The 23,429-nt window shown below is 46.8% G+C and overlaps 1 protein-coding gene across 1 annotated transcript in view; it reads right to left on the bottom strand.

Annotated features, from left to right (window-relative positions):
* The window catches only part of LOC115118813 (microtubule-actin cross-linking factor 1-like), a 268,887-nt gene that overhangs the window by 37,402 nt on the left and 208,056 nt on the right, over positions 1 to 23,429 (bottom strand).

Genomic DNA, 23,429 nt, shown 5'->3' with positions numbered 1-23,429 from the left:
AACCAGCCCAAAGTCCACTGAGTCAAAGCCTGAAATCAAACACAGGGCTTAAATGCAAAATGGCTGCTTCCCCATAGAGACGACAGGAACTCAAAATTAGCCATGGTGGTTTTAACCCTTGCAGAGCTGCCGGCCCAGACGACATCTCAAGCAGCTTCCTCAGAGCAGCTGGCTAGAGTGTTTACGGACATATTCAATCTCTCCATATCCCAGTCGGTTGTCCCCACTTGCGTCAAGATGTCCACCATTGTTCCTGTACCCAAGAAAGCGAAGGCAACTGAACTAAATGACAACTTCCTCATAGCCCTCGCTTCTGTCATCATGAAGTGCTTTGAGAAGCTAGTTAAGGACCATTTCACCTCCACCTTACCCAACATCCTAGACCCACTACAATTCCCATATCGTCCCAACAGATCCACGGGCGACGCAATCGCCATTTCACTGCTCAATCGCACCTGGACAAGAGGAATACGTATGTAAGAACGCCGTTTATCGACAACAGCTCAGCCTTTAACAGTATAGTGCCCTCCAATCTCATCACTAAGCTCAGGGGCCTGGGGCTGGACCCCTCCCTGTGCAACTGGGTCTTGGACTCCCTGACAGAACTCTGCCACGCTGATCAACATGGGGCCCCTCACAGGAGTGTGTGCTCATCCCCCTCCTATACTCCCTGTTCACCCATGACACATCTCAAACTCAATCATCAAGTTTGCTGACAACACAACATTGGTAGGCCTGATTACCAACAATGAGACGGCCGACAGGAAGGAGGTGAAACACCTGGCGGAGCGGTGCCAGGAAAATAACCTCTCCCTCAACGTCAACAAAAGGAAGGAGCTGATCGTAGACCACAGGAGACAGCAGAGGGAGCACGGCCCCATGCACATTGACAGGGACGCAGTGGAGAGGGTCAAAAGCTTAAAGTTCCACTTCCTTTACACAGACAGCATGGTGACGGCAAATCAGCACCTCTTCAACCTCAGGAGGCTGAAGAAATTTGACTTGGCCCCGAAGACCCTCACAAATTTGTACAGATGCACCATTGAGAGCACCCTGTCGGGCTGTTGCGCCATCCTCAACCACGGGGCTCTCCAGAGGGTGGTGCGGTCAGCCCAACACAGGTCCGGGAGCACCGTGCCTGTCCTCCAGGACATCTACAGCACCCGGTGTCACAGGAATGCCAAGAAGGACCTCAAATCACGGCCATATAGAAGGCGGATACAGTACAGGTGCATCAAAGCTGGGACCGAGAGACTGATGAACAGCTTCTATCTCCAGGTCATCAGACTGTTAGTCCCCGCTAGCCGGCCTCCACCCAGTACCCTGACCTGAACCTTAGCCACTGTTACTAGCCAGCTATCACCGGGTACTCTACCCGGCACCTTTGAGACTGCTGTCCTATGTACAGAGAGCCATTGAACACTGGTCACTTGAATAATGTTTTAATCAATTTAAGAACAAGGCTGTAACATAACAAAATGGGGAAAAAGTCAAAGGGTCTGAGTACATATTTATATTCTGGTCTCTGACATTGCTCGTTCGGATATTTCTTATTTTGGGGGGATTATTTGTGGATTGATTTGTTTATGTTATTGCTAGGTATTTACTGCACTGCTAGAAACGCAGCACAAACACAAACTTTTATTTGACCCCTTTCTCTCCCAAATGTTGTGATATCCAAATGAGTAGTTACAGGCTTGCCCCATAGCTGCAACTCCCGTATGGACTCGGGAGAGGCCAAGGTTGAGAGCCGTGCGTCCTCCAAAACACAACCCAGCCAAAGCCACACTGCTTCTTGACATAATGCCTGCTTAACCCGGGAGCCAGCCGCACCAATGTGTCGGAGGAAACACCGTACACCTGGCGACCATGTCAGCGTGTACTGCCCCCGGCCCGCCACAGGAGTAGCTAGAGCGCGATGGGACAAGGACATCCCGGCCGGCCAAACCCTCCCCTAACCCGGACGACGCTGGGCCAATTGTGTGCCGCCTCATGGGACTCCCGGTCGCGGCCAGCTGCGAAACAGCCCGGGATCGAACCAGGATCTGTAGGGACGGAGCTAGCACTGCGATGCTATGCCTTAGACCGCTGCATCACTTTGGAGGCCACTTTCATTTGATTTGAATTCAATTAAAATGAGAGAGTAGAATACTAAGACAAAGGATTTCTCAAAATATTGTTTGCCTTATACTGGCAAAGTAGTACAAAACAGTTGGGTTGTGTTTGTGAATATGAACAATGGGGAGGGTGATTTCTATGGTAAATGAATAAGAGTGTGTAAGTCATTGTTGTTCTACACCGTATAATTACCTGGAAGTGGTTGTGTGGAGGTCTGTCTCTAATCAAAGCGTTTTATTGGATTCTGCTCATATGGAGTAAATATTGTGTGAAAGTGCTGCTTTTCCACACCAGGAGATGATGTGTAGGAGTTTGAAAGAGAACAGGGATGCTAAAATAGAACAATATGTGTCTTGGATTGTGTGTGTGCGTGTCACAGCTGTGTTGTGGTGATGGGCCTCCTCCCTGCTTCCAACAGGAAGCCTGACTGCCTCGACAACAATGAGCCTCAGCCATGACCCACTCCACCCTATCCTGGACTGTGTCTGTCTGTGTAACGTGTCTGTCTGTCTGTCTCTGTAACGTGTCTGTCTGTCTCTGTAACGTGTCTGTCTGTCTCTGTAACGTGTCTGTCTGTCTCTGTAACGTGTCTGTCTGTCTCTGTAACGTGTCCGTCTGTCTCTGTAACGTGTCCGTCTGTCTCTGTAACGTGTCCGTCTGTCTCTGTAACGTGTCCGTCTGTCTCTGTAACGTGTCCGTCTGTCTCTGTAACGTGTCCGTCTGTCTGTGTAACGTGTCCGTCTGTCTGTGTAACGTGTCCGTCTGTCTGTGTAACGTGTCCGTCTGTCTGTGTGTCTGTCTGTGTAACGTGTCCGTCTGTCTGTGTGTCTGTCTGTGTAACGTGTCCGTCTGTCTGTGTGTCTGTCTGTGTAACGTGTCCGTCTGTCTGTGTGTCTGTCTGTGTAACGTGTCTGTCTGTCTGTCTGTGTAACGTGTCTGTCTGTCTGTCTGTGTAACGTGTCTGTGTAACGTGTCTGTCTGTCTAACGTGTCTGTGTAACGTGTCTATCTGTCTGTCTGTGTAACGTGTCTGTCTGTCTGTGTAACGTGTCTGTCTGTCTGTGTAACGTGTCTGTCTGTCTGTCTGTGTAACGTGTCTGTCTGTGTAACGTGTCTGTCTGTCTGTGTAACGTGTCTGTCTGTCTGTGTAACGTGTCTGTCTGTCTAACGTGTCTGTCTGTCTAACGTGTCTGTCTGTCTAACGTGTCTGTCTGTCTAACGTGTCTGTCTGTCTGTGTAACGTGTCTGTCTGTGTAACGTGTCTGTCTGTGTAACGTGTCTGTCTGTCTGTCTGTGTAACGTGTCTGTCTCTGTAACGTGTCTGTCTGTCTCTGTAACGTGTCTGTCTGTCTCTGTAACGTGTCTGTCTGTCTCTGTAACGTGTCTGTCTGTCTCTGTAACGTGTCCGTCTGTCTGTGTAACGTGTCCGTCTGTCTGTCTGTGTAACGTGTCCGTCTGTCTGTCTGTGTAACGTGTCCGTCTGTGTAACGTGTCCGTCTGTCTGTGTGTCTGTCTGTGTAACGTGTCCGTCTGTGTAACGTGTCCGTCTGTCTGTGTGTCTGTCTGTGTAACGTGTCTGTCTGTCTGTGTAACGTGTCTGTCTGTCTGTCTGTGTAACGTGTCTGTGTAACGTGTCTGTCTGTCTAACGTGTCTGTGTAACGTGTCTGTCTGTCTGTCTGTGTAACGTGTCTGTCTGTCTGTCTGTGTAACGTGTCTGTCTGTCTGTCTGTGTAACGTGTCTGTCTGTCTGTCTGTGTAACGTGTCTGTCTGTCTGTCTGTGTAACGTGTCTGTCTGTCTGTCTGTGTAACGTGTCTGTCTGTGTAACGTGTCTGTCTGTCTGTCTGTGTAACGTGTCTGTCTGTCTAACGTGTCTGTCTGTCTGTGTAACGTGTAACGTGTCTGTCTGTCTGTGTAACGTGTCTGTCTGTCTGTGTAACGTGTCTGTCTGTCTGTCTGTGTAACGTGTCTGTCTGTCTGTCTGTGTAACGTGTCTGTCTGTCTGTCTGTGTAACGTGTCTGTCTGTGTAACGTGTCTGTCTGTCTGTGTAACGTGTCTGTCTGTCTGTGTAACGTGTCTGTCTGTCTGTGTAACGTGTCTGTCTGTCTGTGTAACGTGTCTGTCTGTCTGTGTAACGTGTCTGTCTGTCTGTGTAACGTGTCTGTCTGTCTGTGTAACGTGTCTGTCTGTCTGTGTAACGTGTCTGTCTGTCTGTGTAACCTGTCTGTCTGTCTGTGTAACCTGTCTGTCTGTCTGTGTAACCTGTCTGTCTGTCTGTCTGTCTGTGTAACCTGTCTGTCTGTCTGTCTGTGTAACGTGTCTGTCTGTCTGTCTGTCTGTGTAACGTGTCTGTCTGTCTGTGTAACGTGTCTGTCTGTCTGTGTAACGTGTCTGTCTGTCTGTGTAACCTGTGTCTGTCTGTGTAACCTGTCTGTCTGTCTGTGTAACCTGTCTGTCTGTCTGTGTAACCTGTCTGTCTAACCTGTCTGTCTGTCTGTCTGTGTAACGTGTCTGTCTGTCTGTCGGTCTGTGTAACGTGTCTGTCTGTCTGTCTGTGTAACGTGTCTGTCTGTCTGTCTGTGTAACGTGTCTGTCTGTCTGTCTGTGTAACGTGTCTGTCTGTCTGTCTGTGTAACGTGTCTGTCTGTCTGTCTGTGTAACGTGTCTGTCTGTCTGTGTAACGTGTCTGTCTGTCTGTGTAACGTGTCTGTCTGTCTGTCTGTCTCTCTGTCTGTGCCGTGTGTTTGTGCATTTATTTCTCTCTCTCTCAACCAGAGCTATGGAAAATACCTGGGATGTTTCTCATTCCTCCCCAACTCTCTGAACTATGGCAGTGGCTCAACGATTCACACACACGGTAGCACTCCACTTATCTCCACCCCCACCTTCACATTTCCCTCACTCATATCCCCTCACTTTCCCCAACATCCCTCCTTTCTCTCTCTTGGCTAAACCACCACCCGATACTGGCTCTTCTCACTTCAGCCCCAGGTCAGTTTAGACAGAGAAATAATTTCTTCTAAAAATGAGTCTGGCTCAAGCCAGTTCCACAAGTTGACCTCTTAGCTCAAAAGTAGAAAACAGTACAAATCTCTTTCTACTAATTGTGTGACATCTCACGGTCTCGATCAGTCCTTCATCCTCTCTCCACATACACCAAAACCCACAAGGACTCACTAAACCCCGGCGTGTATAACTACCATTTTAAACAGTGTGTGCCTGAGGGTGTGTGTGTTTACTTGGGTACGTGTTTCTGTGTGTGTGCTCTAAATGTGTGTTTCCATGTGTGTGCGTGCATGGCGCTAACCAGCTACTGCAGTACAGGAGACAGGCCACAGCAGACCTCACGGCTGGTGTCCAGAGCATCACTCAGGAACAATCACCACCGTAATCATGACGAATGGGCAACCGCCGGCTAATATAAACAATACCATCAATTCACCTACAGACCGGAACGAACGTCACTGCCAATCTCGCATGCACACACACTTAAAGACCTTAATAGCGTGCTTAAATTGTGGTGCGAACTGTAGCACAAACCAAATTAATGCCATACATAACCTTACTGTATTTAGCCAGCGTGTCCAAACGCTACCGAGAAAGTCGCAGCGGGAATATTGACTTACATAAATAAGAGTGGGACACGTGTGACCACTCTTTTGAGATGACTACAATATCATTCCATCCAAATCAATGAGAACAAGGCTAGCAGCCCTTTCCTCTATGACACCGACTACCATAGCCTCCCTCTCCCTCTCTCCCCATCCTTATCCCCTGGTTTCCTTTCCAGCAGAACTCGGAGGAGAGAGGGAGGGAGGACGTATTTTCGCCTGGACCTTGATATTAGAATATTGCAGTAGGTTACGATGGTCAGACTGGGCAGTGCTGAATCAATCAATCAATCATCAAAGTGGTAGAGAAAGATCCCTTTTTGATGATAGATTGCATTTGAAAAGGAAACAAGCTCATTGAACTCGGGACATTGTGGCCAAGACCTCTCTCTCCCTCTTTCTCCTCCCTTTCCATCTGTCTCCTTTTTCCCCTCTCTCTCCCTCCCTTTTTCTTCTTTTGCAGGTGCTTGGATGTCTGCTTGTCTTTCAATGGCATCATTATCATATCAAATATGCCCGTTACCGGATCTGAGCCCACCTGCACTCTTTGTACTCTGTTTCAGCATCTCATCTGTCTGTCGGTCCATCTTTCTTCCCCGTCAGACTCTGCTGTTTTTCTGTTAATCTTCCAATGTAACCATCTGTTCTGACATTGAAGAGAGGACTGTTTCTGTGTTATGTATATCTTCTATTTCTTTCCAGTAAGTGTCTGTCTGTCTGTCCTGTCTTCCTAGCCTTTCAGTATCCGAAGCCTCCATCCAGCTGCCCGTCTTTGTCTCCGAGTGCAAGGATACACAGCCATGCCTTGAAACGATGCCTCCCATTAAAACAAAGCCCTTCTGATTATCTGGCTCTGCCAAGTTTGCCCTCCTTATCATTTTACCAGGGCCTTTGAGTAATACCAGGTGTTCAGCCATACAGCGCTTTGTTCCCTCACAGAGTGCTCTCTCTTGCACCAAAATGGCCGCCATTTCCATTCCAAACCATGTATCACCGACCTTGCCGCTAAAACAATCTACGGTCTCGTGTTTATTTTGGTTTCCTATCCAAAGTGGACTTTGGCATTGAAGAGGGAGCGACTGGCCACAGCCAAGAGTTCAGCGGCTCAGACCCTGGCACGCCCTCATCTTCTATTTATACCCCCCCGACAACTTTGTCCAGTGTTTGTGTTTTACTGGCAACAGAAACTCTCCCTGCATAGACCCCTACTGTTTACTTCTCACTTTCTTATCTCTAGAAAAGTGCTGTCGGACTGTGGAGAGGAGAACGAAAGAGAGGGAGAGAGCGAGGGTAAGCGGAGAGCGAAAAAGGGTAGAGAAAAAGAGGGTAAGGGTGAGGGGAGAGAGAAGGAGAGGAAGGGTAGAGAGCGAGAGAAAGAGAGCGAGAGAGAAGAGACGGGGTGTAAGAGTAGAGGGCCGGGGAGGCATCAGGGATTTTTAATGGTTGGGAGATTGCGACCCTGCCAACAGACAGTGATTTTATTTTCCCCTCAGAAACCCGCTTGTACTACAGTAGACTAACTCTAATCCTCTCCAGTCAAATCCAAGCTGACAGGACAGGGCATCTGATTGCATTTAGGGGGGGGGGGGGGCAGAGAAACCGTGACTATGCATAAACCACACAGACAAAATGAGATGAGGATGACAGGTCCGGCCGGCCAGGACCAGGCCAACAGTGTGTGTAGCTGATAGAGCCAGTGATTGAATAATAAGACCCAGGAGTCCATCAGAAGTATATCAGGCAGGCAGGGACAAGCACATCCTAGACAGACAGAGACAATGTGAGGCAGAGCAGGCCCCAATTTAGGCCCGATAGATAGCCTGTCAAACACACTGACCCGGGAAGACATACACACATACGGCGCATTCCGAAAGTATTCAGACCTCCTCACTCATTCCACATTTTGTTACGTTATAGCCTTTTTCTAAAATGGATTACATTGTCCCCCCCCCCCCTCAAATCTACACACAATACCCCATAATGACAAAGCAAAAACAAGTTCACATATTTTTGCAATAAAAAAAAATATATATATATATAGCCACGTGTGTGTGTGTGTGTGTGTGTATGTATGTATGTATGTATGTATGTATGTATGTATGTATGTATGTATATATATATATATATATAGATATATATATATATATATATATATGTATATATATATATATATATATAATGTCTCATTTACAACTGCGACCTGGCCAAGATAAAGCAAAGCAGTGCGATACAAACAACAACATATATATATATATGCACACACACACATACATTAGAATTTTGTATCTCTACTTGCCCTTTGTATCTCTACTTGCACATGCATCTTCCGCACATCTATCACTCCAGTGTTTAATTGCTAAATTGTAATTATTTTGCCACTATGGCCTATTTATTGCCTTACCTCCCTAATCTGACTTAATTTGCACACACTGTATATAGACTTTTCTATTGTGCTATTGACTGTACATTTGTTTATCCCATGTGTAACTCTGTGTTGTTGTTTGTATCGCACTGCTTTGCTTTATCTTGGCCAGGTCGCAGTTGTAAATGAGACATTTAACCTGGCCTACCTGGTTAAATAAAGGTGAAATGAAGAATAAAAATAATTATGGGGTATTACGTGTAGATTAGTGAGAAAACATTTTAGAAATACTTTTCAGAACAAGGCCGTAACGTCACAAAATGTGGAAAAGTGAAGGTGCCTGAATGCTTTCCAAATGCACTGTAAACACACACAGATAAACAGCACAGAGAGACCAGAATGGAAGTAAGTGGTGGTGGGGAGGTGCAACGACGAGAGCAAGACACGAGAGACCGAGTAAGTCAAGTCAAACAAACACTGGCCGAATACTCCCGTCATTTACTCACACGTACAGAACCCCACACACGGGGCCGGAAGAGTTTGGAAAAGTACACTGAGGATATATGCAGACCCAGAGGAACGCAAGTCGCACATCAGAGGGAGAGACTTTGATAAAGGCAAACTACTGGCACAATGGAACATTTGTGAAAGGGTGCAGGCTGTGTGCTTAACTTCCCAATTCAGACTTCGAATGGCTCAATGAAACCACATGGTGTTGAAATATAAAAACTATTTTATAAACAGTTGCCGATTCCATCTAATAAAGTCATTAAAAACCAATAAAGTAACTCAAAACCAAATAAAGTAACTGGAAACGTCAAAGAATTCACAAGTCTCACTGCATACACAAGTAACCCGGGCTCCTTCGAATACCGAACTCGTACGCAGGTCCTACGATACAGATGGAAGTGCTTACCTTCGAAGCCTGTCGTCTATGTGAACGTACACAAACATGTGAGGTATGTAAGCGCCGTACTGTAAATGTGGACGTTTGAAAAGGGTTTCGTCTGGCTGCTATTTACAGTCAAAGCAAACAGAATGTCTGTTTATACGCGCAACTCTTAAATCGCGGACTATCGATCAAAACACAAGCACATGCCGTTCCCTAGCGCGCCGGTCTGTCTGAAGAACATTCCTCAAACATGCTCCCTCATCCACAATCACATACACACAGACAACCTGAAGGTACTTTCCATTAAAACGGATAGACACCCCCATGTGAATCATATTGAAATCATTCACAGTCCAACTACAGTAGCACAAAGCTATTTGTTGTCCCAGCCCCTTTTCCACAGCATTTTCCAAGCCGTGTATATATCAACCTCATGCATTTGCAATACTGAAAGGAATTGAGAGCCACTGTGATCACACTGGATCGTGTAGTCTTATACAAGGAACTATTAGATATGAGGAACATGCGGAGACCAATCCGTGTGCATTTAGAGGACAGTGCTGAGAAGAGGGGTTTAGACAGAGAACTTGAGACACTGTACCAAGTAACTACAAACACCACTATACCCTACCAAGCTGAGAGACTGACCCACTGACTGAAACACTGACCAGCCGTGTCAGTTTCTGTCTGACTGGATCTTGACCATTGATTATTCAACTAAATTAAAGACGGATGGAAAACAGTTATACCTCAGCATGGGTCTCTATGTCGGGGCAGGGTGAGGGTGCTCCTCTCTGCTCTGTGGTCTTTGGGCCTGAGGGAGTCTCACAGTCTGACCATTCAGCCTCTGTTGTGGCCCCTGGGGGCATCTGGTCTTCCATCTGGCCCTCCCTGAAAAGCCCCTGAAGCAACTCGGATTCCAGCTCCTCCCACTCCCTGTTGGTACAAGGGGGGTCCAAGGCCGAGCCGTCAGACTCCCAGTCACTGTCCCCGGTCATGGATCCAAGGACGAAGTCCATTCCTGACTGGGTACCTTCAGAGTATGAGTCTCCATAGTCCAGCTCCTGGGCGTCCTCGCAAGCGGAACCTCCGTCGGACACCTGGGGAAGCCGCTCCGGGGCTGCCAAGTAAACAAAGCTGTCTGGGCAAAGGAAGGCCCCGTCCTCTGGATCAGGGCAGGGTTTGGGGATGGGGCTGGGGGGTGTTGAGGACTCCAGTAGGGAGAGGGGGCAGTCCTGAGGGAACAGGGGTGGCACAGACACAGCCAGGTAAACAAAACTGTCTGTGGCCACAAAGGCATCAGAGTCTTTGCTGTCCAGGCCTGGCCCTCTTGGCTCGTGCTTGACGGGGAACAGTGGTAAGGGTGAAGGGGAGTGTGAATGGGGGAGAGAATCTGAGAACGCTTTGGGGGTGCTTGTGGACCTCGGGTCCGCGTCTTGCCTAGACACATCCAGAGAAGAAACCTCATCTGCGGGGACAGAGCGGTCCCTGGTCTCTGACGATGGAAGTGTCATCCGCTCAGTGTCAGAGCTCGTCTCCTTGGCAACATCACTAACCTCTGAGGAGAACAGCTCTTCTTGACAGGAAGTTTGTACATCAACATCCTCTGCAGCAGTAACCCCCATTTCTCCATCTGTGTGGATTGACCCAGGGGATTGGTCCATGCTAACCACCTCACTGTCCCAAATCGGGTCAGGTTGCTCACATGCATTCCAGGCTGGCTCCCCCTCCTCCTGCTCTTCCCCCTCGGCATAAGGGTTATGTGGGCTGGGGGAGGGAGGAAGTGCAGAGGGCATCTGGAGGCACAACCCTGATTCCTCGCTCACTTCCTCGACCTCTTGATCTGACGACGCCCCGCTGTCCAGGTCCCACTCGGTCTCAGCAGGCGGCTCGTGTTCACAGCCGTTCTGGGTGGTGCCGGACAAAGCGGTTCTGTCTGGCTGGGACATGTGGACCCCGCTGGTGTCTGACACAGGGAGAGGTCCGCAGACAGAGTCCATCTCAGTAGTCTCGGGACCACTCTGCTCTTCATCTTCAATTGCACTTTGCTTTTCTTCATCAATATCATATTGTTCATCTTCAATGAGAACCCGATCTAGTTCATAACAGGGTTGTTCTTCCTCCAGGTCAGTGTGTTCAGTAGTCTGTGGTTGGGCCTGGTCCATGTGTTCAGGAGGTGAAACTGTGTTTGGGTGTTTCAACCGGGGCTCAGTGCAATCCGTCTCTGTGCTTTGATCTATATCCATAGGGAGAGTTTCCACAAAATATATACAGGCATAAGTGGCTTCCTCTTGCTCCTCTTCCTCTACACTGGCTAGGTTGTAGGGATCTGTTTGCTCACGAGATTCAGTGTTCACAGAGCTCTCCCCTCCCTCGTCCTCTAAACATTGTCTCTCCAGCTCTAGAAAAAGGTCATCTGAGCTGGCCCCTGAGCTGGGGCAAGGGGAGGTACTGGGGTCCCCAGGTGCCTCAAAACCTGTTGGAGGGGTCAGAAGGGGCCAATGTCCAGAAGATCCTGAGACCTGTTGGAGTTCCCAGCCTTCTCCAGAGTCCCCCTCCCAACATTGGTCCATTATCTCCATATTCTCCATCTTCCACTCCCTCTCCTCTCTCCTAGCCCTCTCCTCCTCTTCCATTTCTCCTTTCTCACGCTTTACTTCTTCCACCTCTCTTGTCCCTTCCTCCTCAATCTCCTTCTGTTTTCCCTCCTCCCCTTTCCCTTCCTCCTCCACTTCTCCCTTCTCATCCAGCTCCTGTAAGACCCTGCGTTCATCCTCGTCGAATTTAAGCTCTGAGGCGGTTCGCTGCCGGAGCTCACTATTAGGGGGAGCCCAGCCCAGGAGACCCTCCTCACCCCCCTCCTGGCTGAGGGAAGGGGAGAAAGGCAGCCCTCCATGGGCCAGCCCTTTCTCTTCCTGGAGGAAAGGTGAAGGAGGGTCCAGTAGGTAGAAGGACTCCTCGTCCATGTCACTGTCCTCTCCCAGTGAGGGGGGCAGGGGCTGCAGGACAGGGAGGTGGTGGCGCATGCCCCCGTGGGACCTCTTGCCCCCTCTCATGCTGCGGGGCCATGTGCGTGCTTTAGTCGGGGGGCAGAACACAGGTTTCGGTGGGGCCAACTGAGGTAGGAGAGGGGCGTTGTCCAGGTCTTGTTCTAGGAGAGGAGAGTCAGTATCTCTTTCAGAGTCAGAAGCCTTGGTCGCTTCCGGCCTCTCCTCTGGAATTCTTTTGACACCAGCTCTGGGAGACACAACTGGCCACCGATGACGCTTGTCTCTTCTTCTTTCCAGCTTTGTGGTAGCACCGGGACTGTGCTGTGGGGTGCTCCCAGAGCCCTGGTGGGGTTGGGCAGGTAACTGCAGCGATGGCTGTTCTTTTGAAGGGGAGGGTAGCGCATGTGTTTGCTTGTGTTGTTTTTGGAGCAGGGGGTGAAGTTGTTTTTGCTTGCTAACAGGGTGCTGTTGGAGGGGGGGAATGGGACTCCCTGTCGGCGTCAACGAAGGGGAGGAAGAGACAGGGTGTGTGTGAAGAACCACGGACGACACAGTGGAAGGTGAGTAAGGAGGTAAGGGGGTTGTGGAGGTTGGGGTTGGTGGCAGCAGTAGAGAAAGTGGAATCCCAGGACCAGACAGACGCTTCTCAGCACTTTCCCCAGGAGTAAACTCAAGCCTCTCTGCAAACTCGGGGTAACAGGGGGGCATAAATGCCTTCCAGGAGCGACGATTGGGGTTGTCTTTCTTATCGCCGCCCTGGTGGCGCCTTTTTACTGCAGCTGCCCCACAGGAGGCAGAGGACGAGGCCGCGATGGTTAAACCAGAACCGCCGCCACTTCCAGGTGGCAACATGCTCTGGGGATCGCCGGTTAGCTTGAGGGCGTCAAAGATCACCCTTTCATCCAGTCTTTTAACTCCGGCATCAGTGTGTCCCCTTGACACAAAGACGCTCCCTAAGTCAGCCCCGATGGTGCCGTTGCTGGAGAGGGTGCTACCCTCTCCGCCGCCACCCGAGCCCAGGGTGCTGCGCGAGGGCTGGCTGAGCTTGGAGCCCTGGTCAATCTGCTCATTGATACGCATGGTGTCGTAGATGGAGCGCTGGGGGACATAGCAGTCCTCGATGTAGGCCTCATCCTCGTCCCCCTTCCCCAGGCATCGGGGGTTTTTCCTCAGGCAGTCCGGCCGGCTCAGGGGCTTCCCCATCCCTCAGCTGCCCCTGGGCAATATCCCCCTGACACCCTGCAGTGGTCCTTTATAGGGGCAGGCTGGCCCCCTTGGGGATGGGGCCAATAAGTATTCCACAGAAAACAAATGGGGAAAAACACCTCAATAGGTGGGATGAAAACAGTTCCGTTTTGTCAACCGTTCCCGGTCCAAAGCACAATCCCAAACATGAATCCGCTTTAATGACTAAAATTACCCAAAATCACTCACAAAAAAAAAAAGGTTCGCAATCCACAGGACAAGTCCATAGGTCCGAATGCTACCATGTCACTTCAACAGAAGTGCAACGGCATATCCCAGCGCTATCTGAAATGCAGGGGAGCATCCGTTAGAGAGTAACCTGCCGGCAGACGCTCCTCTCCTCCCCTCCAGCAGCATGAGGCAGCACCGTCTGGAAGGTGGTCAGGAAGAAGGCAGGGGCTGTCTCGTAGACATCCAAAGTCCAGAACGAGGTGAGTGCCGAGGAGATAACATCCTTTTGTTCCGTTTTTTTATGTCAAATCCCCCTCACTCACAGTCTTTCAACTCCACTCCTGAATCATTTCCCAATCTCCCCTTGCTGGTACACTACTTCCTTCCCGTTCTATTCTCCCTCGCTCTGCCACAACAGGATAAGCAGCAGAGAAGGGTTGAGCAACTGTCTCGGTGAGCAGCAGCCAAAGAAGTGTCTAAAGTTTCCTTTAAAATTGGTGAGAAATCCACTACTCCCTGATATGAAAAGAGGTTGTGCAGGGTGAAAAATGTTGCTCTTTTTCGGTCGTAGTCCAGGGTTTGTTGTTGTGCCCAAAATAGTTTTTCCTTCAGTCTTTAGAGGGAATCAAAACAATTGAGAAAAGAGTATATCCTTCAGTCTTTAGAGGGAATCAAAACAATTGAGAAAAGAGTATATCCTTCAGTCTTTAGAGGGAATCAAAAACAAATCGCAGCAAAACAAAATCTCAGACAAAGTAACCGAGCAGTCACTCATAGCCTGCTTTGGTCCCTGTGAGTGTCCTTGCAGACAGTCTATACTTTCTCCCGTTCCCTTTCATTCCCATCACAAAGCATGAGTTGAGTGGGTCTGGAGGCCGTGCCCCGCTCTCTGCCTGGAGTGCGCCGTCATCCCCCGTGTTGACGTCATCGTTATCCTCCTCATCATTAGCGAGAAAAAGTCAATCCCGTCACCTGCCACGCCGCAAAAGTCAGTCTTGCAATTTAAAAAACAGAACAAAGAGATCCAGAGCCTTTTCCTAGCGTAGACTAGACGCCTGTCTATCATCTCCCTCCTTCCATCACGCTGCTCATCCACAGCTCCAGGGAAGAAGAGACAGTGAATCCAGAGTTGAAGGCTGAATCCGGGAGGGGTTGAGAGGGTTCTCTTAGGGGGAAGAGGGTGGGTGGGGTGAGCCCCATTCAGCCGGGCAGAGCTGCTGTGTATCGTGGCACTGTATCCAGAGGGCAAGAGACCCAGACAGTCCGAGCCCCAGCCTGAGCGCTGCCTCTGACTCTGCAGGCGTTCTCCCTCTCCCAGACAATCCCCTGACACACGCTTTCCTTCTCTCCGCTTCGCTCTCTTTCAGAGGCTCCTTAGACGAGAGAAACAACAAGGAGCCACGCAATCCCAGTCTTCCTCTGTTTCCCTCTGTTTTCTGCATGCAGGCTCCCTTGCCTTCTTTCTGTCGCTCAGACTGAAATGGTTTGCAAGCTGCTAAAAAAATCTCCCCACTTTCCCTCTCTCCCTTTGCTCGCCCACTCTGTCTCTCTCGCGCACTCACTTGTTCGTTTCTTGCTCTCTCGCTCTCCCTTTCTCACTGTTTTTGTTTGAATCCAGCTCCGTTTGTTCTGTTTCCTGCTCTGGTATTAAAACACAGGAAGTGCTCCAATCATGCTTGTTTCCTCTCCCGAAAAACACCCTGTGAGAGGGGTGGGGGAGTGAGCTACAGATAGGAAGGGAGGAGGGAGGGGGGCGTGGAGCCAAAAAGAGAGGGGGAGGAGAGACAGAGTGGTGGACAGGGAGGATTTTGCTCATTTTTTAAAAAAAATCTTGGGATAACGGGAAAAGATTATCCCACGCTAAGAACTTGGACAAATCATCTTTCAAAATGAATGGATAAATAGGCTTGAGGATGAAATTAAAAGACTAACGCAGGTGAGGGGGTTTGTTGCTAGGCAGGCTGGTACTATTGCTCAGTGTTCACAGCCAGCCACAAGCTCGATAGAGACGCGAGCAGTGTGAGACTGCAACATTCATCACTGCTTTGTAATCCAGAACAGAATCTCCTGGGCAAATCCCTGCCCCCTCAGAGCACAAAAACACTGTCCGCAGAGAATGAAATGATACAGAGAAACAGTGAAAGAGAAAGAAAGTGGGAGGGATGGACGGAGGAGAGAAGGAGGGTGGGGGAACTGCTAGCAAAACATGAAAAAACAGAGGCTTATCAATAACGGCTTTTCAAATTTTCCCAAAACAAACAGCCGATACGCATACAAGGAAGTAGAACCTCTGTCTATCCTCTTCTCCCCCTGGTTCCTCTTTTTTTCCACCAGCTTTCCAGGTAGCCGGTTACTATTCTCCAGTGTAGTGGGCGACAGTGTAAAACAATATGGTTTGGGTTACGCTCCAGTGTGACCCAATCCAGCCAGGAGAGGATTGTGTGTGTGTGTGTGTGTGTGTGTGTGTGTGCGTGTGTGAGTGAAGGAGTTACAGAAAAGGGGTCCTCAGGATGCCACACAACAACAACAACAACAAAAATCAAAGGAGACACAGTCGGGGGAATCCAGTAAGCATGAGAGCAATCCCTGGCACCAGACAAAAGTGGAGTATTTTAAACCAATGATGTATATAAACCCCAGATTGCTGATGCTTTACATTGGCCATTGAGAGGCTTTGAAGCCACCGGTCGGCCATATTGGCACTCCCCAGGAGGAGCAGTCCTCCATAGGAATGAACAGACTTCTAGAGTATTTAAGTTCAAATGTTTCAAGGACAAAATGACATGTATTTAAAGTAAAGATTCACCGGTTTTGAATGTTATATTGTTTTGTGCATTGTCGAGTGATGTTCTTATCGACTCGCTGGGTCGTTTCATGTCCATCTGACCTTTTGCTGCTCAAGCAGGCAGAAATTCAACCGGTATGATGTAGCATTGCAATAATGCCGCTCTCACTACTTCTGGAAGTTAATAGGAACACGATTCTTTAGATCGCCAAAAACATCTATCTTGCATGTCAATACTGGCTGATGTCATAACGCGAGAGGTTGTCTTCTCTCCAATGAGCCATCATATTTCTGCGATATTCCAACCTCCATAAATGTGTAATTTAACAAAAGGGTTTAACACATTTCTCCCATTTGTCTGCCTCTTCAGTCCAGGGTGAATTGCATGGTGCCGTTGTGAATGTCAGACTGCATCGATCTGCAGGTTGAACATGGTGAGATTGTAGACTGGTAAATCGATAGTGCAGTTTGTTTAGCCAAGTTTTCAGCCAACTTCAAAAAAATTGGTTAAAGAAAATTGTGATAAATAAAAATGTATACCAGTTTCACTGAAGGACCAAAAAATGGACAGCTGTGTCATATAGATTGCAAAATAGTTGGGAAGAGATTTGTGATGTACCGATTCCATGGCACATTGTTTAGGAACTGATAAGCAAAACGACACCGGATTGAAAACATTTTCAATTTAAAATCATTATACAAAATTCTTGCAACCAATAGAATGTTATATATATATATATATATATATATATATATATGGGGGGGATACAACCATCCCAGCTCTGCAGATTTTACTGCGAAGAGACAGAATCATTAGATCATTCGTTTTGGTACTGTCCATACGTAGTTTGTTTTTCATCGCAGATCCAGGAATGGCTGAAAAACTACGACATTTTCCTAACTAACTCTGCCTATAGCACTGCTGGGTGAGTTGAAAAGTCAGTCAAATCGATCAAGAGTAGAATAATATTCTCAGCAAAAGGTGTTTCATTTACAATCTGTAGAATCTGTAAAAACAGAAAAGGTTCAGAACTGTTGTGAAACATCACAGCGGAAAAATATATGGCAAATAGAAGAAAACTGATGAGGTTAAGAGGTAGATGGGAGGGGTTGAGTCGAGCTGAAGGACGGGATTAAAAACAAACCAATGTAAAGTACATTGTGTTTGTTAAATGTGTATAGTACGTACAGTGCATTTAGAAAGTATTCAGACCACTTGACTTTTTCCACTTTGTTATATTACAGCCTAATTCTAAAATTGATCAAATAAAATCCTCAACCTACACACGATACCTCAAAAACAAAGCGAAAACTGGTTTTTAAAAATGTTTGCAAATGTATTGCAAATAAACTGATTTACCTTATTTACATAAGTATTCAGACCCTTTCCTATGAGATTGAGCTCAGGTACATCCTGTTTCTATTGATCATCCTTGAGATGTTTCTACAACTTGATTGGAGTCCACCTGGGGTAAATTCAATTGATTGGACATGACTTGGAAAGGCACCCACCTGTCTATATAAGGTCCCGCAGTTGACAGTAAATGTCAGAGCAAAAACCAAGCCATGAGGTCAAAGGAATTGTCCGTAGAGCTCCGAGACAGGATTGTGTTGAGGCACAGATCTGGGGAAGGGTACCAAAACAATTCCTCAGCATTGAAGGTGCCCAAGGACACATTGGCCTCCATCATTCTTAAATGGAAGAAGTATGGAACCACCAAGAGCTGTCCGCCTGGCCAAACTGAACAATCGGGGGAGAAGGGCCTTGGTCAAGGAGGTGACCAAGAATCCGATGACCACTCTGACAGAGCTCCAGGGTTCCTCTGTGGAGATGGGAAAACCTTCCAGAAGGACAACCATCTCTGCAGCACTCCACCAATCAGGCCTTCATGGTAGTGTGGCCAGATGGAAGCCACTCCAAAATAAAAGGGACACGACAGCCCGCTTGGAGTTTGCCAAAAGGCACATAAAGGATGATGACCTATGATTGTTAACATTGTAGAATAATAGTGAAGACATCAAAACTATGAAATAACACAAATGGAATCATGTAGTAACCAAAAAAGTGTTCAACAAATCAAAATATATTTCAGATTCTTCAAAGTAGCCACCCTTTGCCTTGATGCCAGCTTTGCACACTCTTGGCATTCTCTCAACCAGCTTCATGAGATAGTCATCTGGAATGTGTTTTAATTAACAGGTGTGCCTTGTTAAAAGTGAATTTGTGGAATTTCTTAATGCGTTTGAGCCAATCAGTTGTGAAGTGACAAGGTAGGGGTGGCATACAGAAGGGCCAAGTCCATATTATGGCAAGGACAGCTCAAATAGGCAAAGAGAAATGACAGTCCATCATCATTTTAATAGATGAATGTCAGTCAATCTGGGAAATTTCAATTACTTTGATAGTTTCTTCAAGTGCAGTCACAAAAACTATCAAGTGCTACGATATAACTGGCTCACATGAGGACCACCACAGGAAAGGAAGACCTAGAGTTACCTCTGCTGCAGAGGATAAATTCATTAGAGTTGAACAGCCTCAGAAATGGAGTTCAATAACAGACGCATCTCAACATCAACTGTTCAGGGGAGACTGCCTTCGTGGTCGAAGTGCTGCAAAGAAACCACTACTAAAGGACACCAATAATAGGAAGAGACTTGCTTGGGCCAAGAAACACGAGCAGTGGAAATCTGTCCTATGGTCTTGTTGAGGCCAAATTTTAGATTTTTTGTTTCAACAGCCATGTCTTTGTGAGAGGCAGAGCAGCTGAACAGATGGTCTTCCCATGTGTGGTTCCCACCGTGAAGCATGGAGGAGGTGGTGTGGGGGTGACACTATCAGTGATTTATTTAGAATTCAAGGCACACTTAACCAGCATGGCTACCACAGCATTCTGCATTTTTAAATTTTACCTTAATTTAGCTAGGCAAGTCAGTTAAGAACAAATTCTTATTTTCAATGACGGACTAGGAACAGTGGATTAACTGCCTTGTTCAGGGGCAGAACGACAGCTTTTTACCTTGTCAGCTCGGGGATTCGATCTTGCAACCTTTCAAGTCCAACGCTCTAACCATTAGGCTACTGCATCCCATCTGGTTTGCGCTTAGTGGGAGTATCAATTGTTTTTCAACTGGAAGTGTAAAGGCTATTTAACCAAAAGAAGAGTGATGGAGTGCTGCATCACATGTCCTGGCCTCCACAATCACCCAAACTCAATCCAATTGAGATGGTTTAGGATGAGTTGGACCGCAGAGTGAAGGAAAAGCAGCCAACAAGTGCTCAGCATATGTGGAAGAGTCTGGTTGAGAGAATGCCAAGAGTGTGCAAAGCTGTCACCTAGGCAAAGGGTGGCTACTTTGAAGAATCTAAAATCTATTTGAATTTGTTTTATGCTTTTTTTGGTTACTACATGATTCCATATGTGTTATTTCATAGTTTGTCTTCACTGTTATTTTATAATGTGGAAAATAATTCAAAAATAAAGAAAAACACTTAAATAAGTAGGTGTGTCCCAACTTTTGACTGATACGGTGTATGTGTGTGTATGTATGTATGTATGTATGTATGTACAGTGGGGCAAAAAAGTATTTAGTCAGCCACCAATTGTGCAAGTTCTCCCACTTAAAAAGATGAGAGGCCTGTCATTTTCATCATAGGTACACTTAAACTATGACAGACAAAATTAGAAAAAAAATCCAGAAAATCACATTGTAGGATTTTTAATGAATTTATTTGCAAATTATGGTGGAAAATAAGTATTTGGTCACCTACAAACAAGCAAGATTTCTGGCTCTCACAGACCTGTAACCTCTTCTTTAAGAGGCTTCTCTGTCCTCCACTCGTTACCTGTATTAATGGCACCTGTTTGAACTTGTTATCAGTATAAAAGACATCTGTCCACAACCTCAAACAGTCACACTCCAAACTCCACTATGGCCAAGACCAAAGAGCTGTCAAAGGACACCAGAAACAAAATTGTAGACCTGCACCAGGCTAGGAAGACTGAATCTGCAATAGGTAAGCAGCTTGTTTTGAAGAAATCAGCTGTGGGAGCAATTATTAGGAAATGGAAGACATACAAGACCACTGATAATCTCCCTCGATCTGGGGCTCCACGCAAGATTTCACCCTGTGGGGTCAAAATGATCACAAGAACGGTGAGCAAAAATCACAGAACCACACAGGGGGACCTAGTGAATGACCTGCAGAGAGCTGGGACCAAAGTAACAAAGCCTACCATCAGTAACACACTACGCCGCCAGGGACTCAAATCCTGCAGTGCCAGACGTGTCCCCCTGCTTAAGCCAGTACATGTCCAGGCCCGTCTGAAGTTTGCTAGAGAGCATTTGCATGATCCAGAGGAAGATTGGGAGAATGGCATATGGTCAGATGAAACCAAAATATAACTTTTTGATAAAAAACTAAACTCGTCGTGTTTGGAGGACAAAGAATTCTGAGTTGCATCCATACCTACTGTGAAGCATGGGGGTGGAAACATCATGCTTTGGGGCTGTTTTTCTGCAAAGAGACCAGGACGACTGATCCGTGTAAAGGAAAGAATGAATGGGGCCATGTATCGTGAGATTTTGAGTGAAAACCTCCTTCCATCAGCAAGGGCATTGAAGATGAAACGTGGCTGGGTCTTTCAGCATGACAATAGTCCCAAACACACCGCCCGGGCAATGAAGGAGTGGCTTCGTAAGAAGCATTTCAAGGTCCTGGAGTGGCCTAGCCAGTCTCCAGATCTCAACCCCATAAAAAATCTTCGGAGGGAGTTGAAAGTCTGTATTGCCCAGCAACAGCCCCAAAACATCACTGCTCTAGAGGAGATCTGCATGGAGGAATGGGCCAAAATACCAGCAACAGTGTGTGAAAACCTTGTGAAGACTTACAGAAAACGTTTGACCTCTGTCATTGCCAACAAAGGGTATATAACAAAGTATTGAGATAAACCTTTGTTATTGACCAAATACTTATTTTCCACCATAATTTGCAAATAAATTCATTAAAAATCCTACAATGTGATTTTCTGGATTTTTTTTCTCTCATTTTGTCTGTCATAGTTGAAGTGTACCTATGATGAAAATTACAGGCCTCTCATATTTTTAAGTGGGAGAACATGCACAATTGGTGGCTGACTAAATACTTTTTTACCCCACTGTATGCATGTATGTATGTATGTATGTATGTATGTATGTATGTATGTATGTATGTATGTATATGGTATTGGAAAATATGCAGACAATTACATTGGTTGAAGCTACAATCTGCAATATTAAAGCTGATCACCCCTAAAAAAATATGAATAAAAAAAACGAGCTAATTCACATGCTGATATAGAGAGAGCATTGCGGATTTTGTAATCGACTTGAGCTGCAACAGTTTTCACAGCGATTTTCACGTTGCCAACAATCTTATTACAACGAAAAAATTAAACATTTGTTCACAAAATATTGTAACACTGTAAATTATAGGAATGAGTGATTTTGGGTGGATTTTTCCATTAAGTATTTTTGTTGTTGTGGGGACAGTAACATTAGTTCATTTGAAAAACTTCTACTTTATGGAAAATATTTGTATATATATTTTATGTTTAGCTCACAATATATAACGTTTAAGAATGCATTAAGGCGTCTGTAATAGAATAAATGTAAACGTGAAAAAAAAAATGCATTTCCATAGCCTCCAAAATATTTTTTTACAACGGTGGGGTGGGGTGCCAAGATGGTGGCACAGTGGCTTCAACACAGCACCCCGTTAGTCATCTAGTGTCTAGACAAAACATGGATTTTAACCAAGTTTGTTTTCCTCCTTATACTGTGTCCTTGTATCCCTGATATAGTGCCAGTTGTGGTTCAGTTCCTCCTCCACTCGTTCTTTTCTCTTATCCTCCCTTCCCTTTTTCATTTGCTCTGTTTGTTTAAAGAACTCTGGCGGAGACAGCAGCCAATGTGAACTCAACGCATGCCTGCTCTCTCTGCCCCCTCCCCCATCTCTCCCATCTAACTGTTGCTGTGATCCGCCCGTGGCCTGCATGTCAAACACGCTAAATACTCTACTCTTTCTTTTTAACTCTCCCTCTTCCCCCCTCTTCTCTCTCTCCACCTCTCACTCAGTCATTTGTGGTGCAGCTGTCATTGCTGCGCCCCTCTGCTCAGCCTCTCAGCTACCAGGAGATGAAAAGTCAGAGAGGATAAATGAGTGAGGGATAGAAAGAAAACCAAGGGATGCACAGGAAAGATATATCAATGCTATTATTTTTTTAAAATGCCCTCTCTGCCATCTCCATTTTGAGTGTGTCGGATTTGATCATTTTAGCATTCCATCCTTGATCCCTCTTGCAGTCTCTGTCCATCCCCCACTCCTCTCCTCTAAATTGTCATTCATCCCCCGTTCATTTGGCCTGTCACGCCTGGTTAAGGAGTCACAGTTCTGACTCAGACAGGAAGAGGGAGGGGAGCAGGCCCCAAAATCCCCCGGCGAGTTAATCACATTGGGGACTCAAAGCAGTGGAATCCATTCATGCTTAACCCTCAGCCAAAAGGTCAAGCTGTAGGTCTCTAGACTTTATATAATAATGTTGGCCTGTGACCGTCTCCGCAAAGTCAGTAGAGCGGTTTGATGATATACGCGGGTGCATAGGCACGGGATACTGACAGTATTGACTTTGCTGTGGAGGGTTTGCTCCTGTAGAAATTAAACGTGTGCCCTCTTCTTTTGTTTGTCCACCTCTACTTCCTCCCCCTTTCCTTTCTCTCAACAGAACTCAATCCATCCATATATCAGGTTTTTAAACAAGTCATTTCATGTAATTTCTCGCCATGACTTCGTCTTTTTCTCCCTCCCCCCATTTCCCCTCTACCTTTCTCCCACTCGTATCCAGGCAGCGAGGAAGTGCTCTCCTTCTCTGTCTGAGCAGCAGTTTTATTATTGACTAGGAGAGTTTTACCTGAGCTGCTCAATGAGGCTATTGTTCTCTCAGTCTCCCCCCCCCCCCCAGACACAAAGAGACGCATGGCAACCCATCCGGCAACTTCAACCATCCTGCCCCAGTACAGTACATTTGGTGAATAACAGGCTTGTCAATCAAATTCACACTGGTGGTACAATACTTGCAGGTGTTACAGATTCTTTAGCTGCAGTCATGTGTGGCCAGTAGGCACAAACGGTTCCACGAAAAACGAAGAACTCACACCTTCATACCTGAAAGAATAACATATTGTTCTTAAGATTATTTTTAATTTTTTTAAAACAACC

Source organism: Oncorhynchus nerka, linkage group LG4 (genome assembly GCF_034236695.1).
Source record: "Oncorhynchus nerka isolate Pitt River linkage group LG4, Oner_Uvic_2.0, whole genome shotgun sequence".
Taxonomy (NCBI): domain Eukaryota; kingdom Metazoa; phylum Chordata; class Actinopteri; order Salmoniformes; family Salmonidae; genus Oncorhynchus; species Oncorhynchus nerka.
Note: the sequence above shows the minus strand (reverse complement) of the source record. Positions and strands in the feature narration are given on the sequence as shown.